Source organism: Hermetia illucens, chromosome 2, assembly GCF_905115235.1.
Source record: "Hermetia illucens chromosome 2, iHerIll2.2.curated.20191125, whole genome shotgun sequence".
Lineage (NCBI taxonomy): Eukaryota > Metazoa > Arthropoda > Insecta > Diptera > Stratiomyidae > Hermetia > Hermetia illucens.
This window is the reverse complement of record NC_051850.1, coordinates 1,563,541-1,571,405: the sequence shown is the minus strand read 5'-3', so window position 1 is coordinate 1,571,405 and position 7,865 is coordinate 1,563,541.

The following is a 7,865-nucleotide window of genomic DNA, read 5'->3' as shown; positions in this document are numbered from 1 at the left end:
GCGGGCGATCCACAATTGAAACCAATAAAGTGGTCCAAGCGATAAAATTGGCTGAGGTACACAGTCCACACTGTCGACTAGTGGTGCCCCTTGTGACCCTCGACGTAAGAAACACTTTCAATTTTGCGAGGCTACCTATTGCGGATGTTGAGGAACTATTTAAAGGACCGTGCCCTACTTTACGAGACCCAGGAAGGACAGCGCAGAATGAAGGTGACATGAGGTGCGGCTCAGAGATCTATGATATGTATCTTGGGTCCCCGGGCACCATAATTGAGGCCATTCTCCAGAGCGACGAGACACGTGGAGCCGAGTGACACGTTACACTCAAGGTACTCTTAAGACTAAAAAGGGGAAGATAGATAGGGGAGATACCAGGGTAGCTAGCGTTCCCTGAATCCACTGGGTTTTGCTCCTATACTGAATAGGTGTGACCTGAGGTAATGTGTGAAATAGCTGCGGGTCAGAGTCCTGGACTTCTTCAGGGGGTTTAGTCAGTTTTAGTCAGTAGTCTGTCTGAGACAGGAGTCCGACACTTTGCAGCGTAAATGCATTTTACCTTCCTTCCCCTAAATCCTTCCTACTTTTTAACAGTGTGCTCCAGATTCGTGGATGTAACGGCGTATCCAGGACAGCCGGGAAGCCTATATTGACCGAAGCGATGCAAATACATCCTATAACGACCGCACCATAAGATAAGGTGCCTTTTCTCTCACATTGCCGATTGCTCCCGCCAAATAGGATTTCCAAGCTCGATGGAGTTTACTACTCCTACATTAAGTAGCCTGCGACGATATTAGGCATCACTTTTGCTAGGTACTTTTACTGTCTTCTATTGCGCGTAGCCCAAGGATAGCTTGAAGCCAAACTTGGATTGAATAATTACCCCCAACTATTTACTCATCGATTTAGAAGGAACCTCGTAGATGTTGGTAGTATACTTTTCCTGCGACTGGTAATAAGAATTATCTTCAGTTCAACATCGGCTTGACCCAGTTTGACAATTCGTAACTATGATTTGACATTATGAATTGTTTCACTAAACCAATTTCCAAAACCAATCAATATTATGTAGACTGGCACCCTTCTGCCTCTTCCAAAGCGGAAAACATTTCTTCCGCTACAAATAATTCAAATGTCATTCTCCCGTTCCTCCTTGGTAACCTCAGGGATCAAGAATACATACTATCGGTACCTAAGGTTCACTCTCCTCTTCATGTGGCAGAAGAGTTGTAATAAATTTTTGTTTGGAATAGAGGGAGCCCTGAGTCTAGGGATGAACCGGATCATTTAGCAAGAAACTGCCTCTCGCTTATCTACTCCATGCTCTCCTATTTTTGGGTTTACACAGAAAGTTCAACCAATTTTTCTTCACAGGCGGCTTCGGTTTCGTCCAGGGCAGATGCAACTCATTAAACGCTGCTTCTGCCCTGGGAGCAGCGTCACCAAAGTGGTTCGCCCCATTTTGTTAATCCGCAAAATCATCATTTCTGGGAAAAAACCGGTAGAAGCAAAAATAGTTTTTTTTTTAAATAGGGGGAGTCCTGAGTTCGTCATCCACTTCTTCCTTCAACTCTCTTCTTCAGTCTCTTCCCTCAGAGATAAAATGAGCTTTCCTGGTTCCAAAACTAGATCGGTTTACTACACTAATGCCAATGCAATTTGACTCGATTGCTTCCCGCTGCATAGACTGAGGGAATGTTTAAATTCCCTCCCCTAGGCAACGGGAACAGACCCATCATCCCGGTTTTGCGCCGAGGTCCACCAATTCGATATCCCAGCAGACCCAGGTGACCCCTAAACAAAACACCAAACTCAGACCTATTGATGGATCTGAAACGATACTGGCGACCCACAAAGATCCCGGCTTACCCCCCCCCCCTTTTTCTGTGTAGAAGTAACTAGGTTTTCACGCTTTCGCACCTGTCCAATATGTTCATAAGACTTGCATTCATCCTGTCACTTTTATCTTGGTGGGGCGCTTCCCTGTCGGACCACCTCCGCGAAGGGAACTCCCCGCACAATTGGCGCTGTAAGAGTGTTAGCTCTCATCACTGCCAATACGGTCGGCTTTTGCGTCTAGCTCGGAATCTACTGTCTCATGTTCTTTACTCTGTGGTATGCAAGACAACCATGGTACGAGCCCGGATGCCCGTTGCTTCCACACACAGCGCAGAAAGTCATTTCTTTCCCGTCAGTTTCAAATAATGAGCCGCAGCGTGGCCATTTCCACACTTTACACAGCACAAAGTCATCTGACAATTGATTACCGAGTGGCCATACCGTTGACATCGCCGGCATTGGGAAACTTCAGTCTTCTACACGCTGGAAACGTACAGCTTGGTACTTCAGCGACTTGATGTCGAACAAATTGCTGGCCTAGTTATCTAGGCTTATTTTCGCAAGGAAGTGCGGAAGAACTCGTTTCTCCACCGCAGACCCCCTCGTGCTAAACCTCGACACTGAGACAAACTTGTTCTCTGGAGTATTAGCCCTGAACAATTCGACCACCTCCTTAGGCTCCTTCTTTGCGTCTAAACCCTTTAGGTGGAAGGTACGTCATTTTCAAACCTGCTGATTCTTCGGTAACAACCTCTTGCTTCATATCTGTGGAGGCAACAGGTGAAACTTGCAACTTCTTCACCGTCGGCAGAGGAAACAGTGGCCTTGCCTCTCCCACTTTCAGTCTCTCCGTTAGCTCTAAATTATTGATTGCTAATTTTTCGACCCTCATCTTGAACTTGTTGAAAAGGTTGAACACTTTTATTAAGTTTTTCATTTTTTCTATCCAAGTTTTTGCCCTTCTTTACTCATCTTCAGCAGCTTCGCGAGCCTTACGGGGGGGGTCATAGGCACATGGGCGATCCTCGTGCCTCTTTGTCTTGATGTGGGGGCCGGTCTAACCTCCTATCCGTCGGCGACTCCCCGCTCTAGAGCCAATCAACTACAAAGATATTTTTTGTGATGAAAATTAAAATGAAATAACAGAAAAAAAGGAAACTGTTGATCACAATCTCGGCAGATGCCGGATTTTACCTAACACTCACACTAAGTGCCAAGCATTTAGGCTCGGACGATCCTACCTACTTGAAAACTAAAGGGGCGCTGGTGGTAGCGGTCGGTGGTAGGTCAGTGGGAGAATCCGTCGAGTACTCCCCGCAACATCGAGCACGTATGCAGAATGGTGCACTTCTGCATGGTTTGAACCAGACTGTGCGAAAGTCCCAAGACATCAAGGAAGCCGTGAGGGATTTAGGTACAATACCTGTAGCTGACAATATTATGGAAACTACAACCACCCGCTCAACTAACAGTACGTCAGGCTTGTTGTGTGCGGTATGGCGATCAGTCAGAACTTGCCGGTCCCAATACATGCTGTAAGCAGAACTATCAAGTACTGCTTGCGGCTCAAATCGGTAAACCGGACATGTTCCCGTGATCAGCCCATGCTTATATGCAAGGTTTTGATGGATAACCTTACATACAGCATTATGCCTGGTGATGTATTGCACCGGTGCCATAACAGTACAGCCAGAAATGAGATGGTCCAACGTCTCTAACGCCGAACCACACATTCTGCACTGGTCGTTCTCCACCCGTTCTTTCATGATGAGCTTTTTATAAGCTCGGGTGGCAAACACGCCATCCTGAATGGCATACATGAACCCTTCCGTCTCAGCAAAGAGCTCCCCAGCACACAGCCATCTGTTCGACAGATGCAAATCGACAAATGGCTGCCAAAGACAACTCACGTGTTTACCGTGCATTCCCTTCGACTTCCATTCATCGATCCGCTCTTGGTCCGACCTCACCCCACTCAGAGGATTGAAAGATCGATCCTTCAAGTTAAGTGGAGTCAGTCCACAGTCTACCTTACAGACAGCCACATGCAAGGGACTCGCCTGCCCTTTGCTGTAAAAATAAGCGCGCAGCGAGTCGACTTGGCGATGATGTTGTGCCGCCACGTCAACCACGCCCCTACCTCCGATGTCACGAGGCAGGTTCATCCGCTCCACGGCAGACTTTGGGTGATACATTCGGAATTTGGACATAGTTGTCCGTATCCGCCGCTGGACGTTTTCCAGATCGGTCTTCGTCCACGGCAATATTTCGAATGCATAAGCCAGTGAAGGGATAGCGAATACATTCAACGCGCTCATTTTATTCTTCCCCGAGAGATGCGATTTCAGCACCAGCTTTACACGTCGCAGGAATTCGGACAGCAGAGCATCCTTCAGATCACCCACTCGAGCATGGGTTCCTTGCAGAATTCCTAGGTACTTGTAGAAGTCTGTCTCGGTCATAGCTTCGATGTGGAGATCACCAATGCTATGTCCGGCATGCGGCTCGTGATGACCTTTCCGGATGGCTTGGATTCGACACTTGTCTAATCCAAACTCCATCCGAATATCATGGCTGAACATGTCTATTATTCGCAACAGACTTCTAAGATGGTTGTCAGTACCAGCATACAGCTTGATGTCATCTAGGTACATCAAGGGTGTCAGTTGGTACTTAGCACGTAGGCCATACTTTATGGCAAAACCATGCCCTCTAGCACCATTCAGTAGCCATGAAAGGGGGTTCAGTGCCATACAAAACCAAAGGGGACTCAATGAATCCCCCTGGAAGATGCCCCTCCGTATACGGATGGGCTCTGAGGTATAAGCACCTTCAGATGTACGGATAAAGTGTTCTCGGATAGAACCCTTTAGCTCTGTTCAGAGGCTTTTTAACTACTCCATCAAGTTCTCTCTTTAATGTGGCTATAAGGTGCTTATTGTCTCGGACGTGACTGATCTCGGTTGATGGAAGATTAAACCGAGGAGTGACTGTTTCATACACCTTTGTCCAGTTTACTGTGATGGTTTGTGGAATCTCTTTTATCTGGAAGGGGACCTCGCCCATGGTACAATAGTCGAGCTCTACTAGAGAAACAGGAAACCGAATTTCTAACTGAGTGTCATTACACGTGATTGGTATTTTATCAACTTGCCCTTTGAATATCACTCCAACATGGGGGCTAATGCAGGTCTCATTGCTCCACTGCGTGGTCGAACACCAATCCTTTAATTGTTGGCCTCCCCGTATAATTTCCTTAATACATGATAGTCCAGAGCGTAACAATTTTGTCTCATATAGACGAGGAAGAATCTCTGTAGACTCTTCCTCGAAGAAAAACTTGTCCGCATTGGGCCCAACGAATAGGATGCGGAATGGTATCGTTGTCCCCAAGTCCCAAGTGTTATTTTTAGAATCTGGAGGGGTGATAACTGCTACCTGTCTAAATTCCTCTCTATATGCAAGAGGAATTGTATATTCGATCGTAACGAGATCATTCTGAAGCCATGCAGACACTGGATTAACCTCGAACACTCTTTCTGGCTCATCTTGTTTCGGCAGGACTACCCCAGGGACCTCCCTATTAACCTGGCTTATAAAAGCAGTCAGTTCCTTGGTAAGGCCCGCCTAACTCGGTTGACCTTATAGGAAGCGGTCAACCGTCGATTAACATCAGCGACTTGGAGTTCGCTTGCAAGTTTCAGCTCGTTGCAATGTTCTTGGACTTCCTCCACCATCTGCCGCTCACATATCCTATGGAACTTTTCCAACTGTTGCGACATTGTGTCGAGATCACGCGTGAGGTTTACTGAGGTTGCAATAGTATATTTTAGGTCAAATGCCTTTACCTGCACTAATCCCAATTCCAAAATTCTGGTTTCCAAGACCGGGTCCACTGCCCAGGACACCCCTGTGGCGGGCATTAGGCATATACACAGCAGAGTAGCCACTTGCGCTAGAGACCACGGCTTCCATCCTTTTCCGCTTCGCGTTCGGGAGGGAATGTTAGGTGGAACCTTGTCCGGTTCTAACGCATTATCATCTGCTTCCTGCTCTTGAGAGGGCTCAGCTTCCTCTTCTGGAAGAAGGGGAACGAGCTGATGCACGGCACGATGTATATTGTCCCTACCAGCAGTTTTTAGTTTTACTTGACGGATGGTGCCCTGTAGATCTGGAAAAACTTCTAACACTCGCCCGGTCTTCCAATCTAATGGCCTGTGACCACTTTCTTTGGTTAGAACAAGTTCACCTGGCCTCAGTTGCCTACCGGGGGCCTTCCATTTATACCGCTTCTGTAGATACCCCAAATAGTCAACCTCGAATTTGACCCAGAAATGCTTCTGCAGTTCCTGGATCTGAAGCCATTTTTTGGTTGCTGGCAGACTTTCATTTAGACCTTCCCCAGCCGGAGGTGACAATAGGCCTCTTTGAATGATGAAATGTGCAGGAGTTAGTACCTGTAGGTCATGACTATTATCAGCCAGCGGATACAATGGTCGGCTGTTTAATATTGCTTCCCATGTGCAGACGGCAGTTTGAAAATTTTCATATGTCAGGTTGGAAATTGAAGGCATCCGCTTTATGTAGCGTTTTAGACTCCCCACTGCTGCTTCAAACAGCCCTCCGTAGTGGCTGACTCTTGGGGGGTTATGATGCCATACGATCTGACGCTGAGCCAACCTCTCCTCGCATTCACTGGTCAACTTTCCCCAGGCTTCCCTGAGCACTTTGGAAGCCCCTACTAAGTTTGTGCCGTTGTCGGAGCGAACCATTTTCGGCTGGCCTCGCCGGCTTACGAACCTTTGAAACCCAGCCAAAAATGCATTTGTGGTAAAATCCGTACACAGCTCTAAATGTATCGCTTTAGTAGACATACATACGAAGACCACTATGTAGACCTTCATAGATTTTGTGGTCCGTAAATTTGATGCTTTTATTTGAAATGGTCCGCACAGATCGGTTCCCACATTTTCAAAAACAGCGGATGACCTGATTCGCTCGGGAGGAAGGTCTGCCATTTTCGGGATTATAGTCGCTCCTCGCATTCGAACGCACCTAACGCATCCCCTAATCCACTTCTTCACCCTCTGCTGCAACGCTGGAATGTAATATCTTTCTCGGATGATAGCCATTGTGAGTCCTGTTCCACAATGTTGGTGAAACTTATGAACATGTTGAATTATGAGGTCAGCTAGGTGACACTTCCCGAGAATTATAGGGTGTTTCTGCTCAAACGGGATGAGCGCCTGCTCTAATCTTCCTCCCACTCGGAGAACCCCCGATACCTGATCGACAAAGGGGTTTAGCGTGGACAGCCAATGGTTTTTCTCGATATTCAATCCCTTCTGAATTCTGAAAATTTGCCTCCCGAAGAGTAGTTTTTGTTGATACCTGACGACTGCCTACTCCGTTAGCGGAAGTTTGCCTTTCCCTAGAGTTTCTGTGATTTTTCGGATGACGTCTTGAGCTTCTTTTATACTGGACGCCCCGTATAACAGATCATCCATATAGAACGCGTTCTTGATGATCCAGTTGATCTCCTCATCAGGAGCATTGTCGTCTGCCACCTGGTGAAGCGTTCGAATTGCTTGCCAGGGTGCACAGTCTAACCCGTAGGTCACCGTTTTCAAGTAAAACTCTCTTATCGGTTCTTGAGGCTTCGCCCGCCAGAGAATCCTAAGCTTGATCTGATCCTCCGGTCTCAAAAGTATCTGCCGATACATCTTAGTAATGTCACTAGAGTATACATACGCAAACCTGCGTATTCTAGTGACAATGTCGAAAATATGGTTTTACAACTTTGGACCGGGATGGATCATCTCGTTAAGGTTCACACCATTTGATGTCGGACTGGAAGCATTGAAGACATTCCGCAATTTCGTCGACGTGGCCTCTTGGCGAACCACGCTTAAATACGGGATATAATATACTTCGCCGCTAGTGTCAGATTGATGATCCTTTGGAACTTCAGCCATGTGGTCCAAATTAAAATATTCTTCCATAAACTCATCCGATTTGAGCTT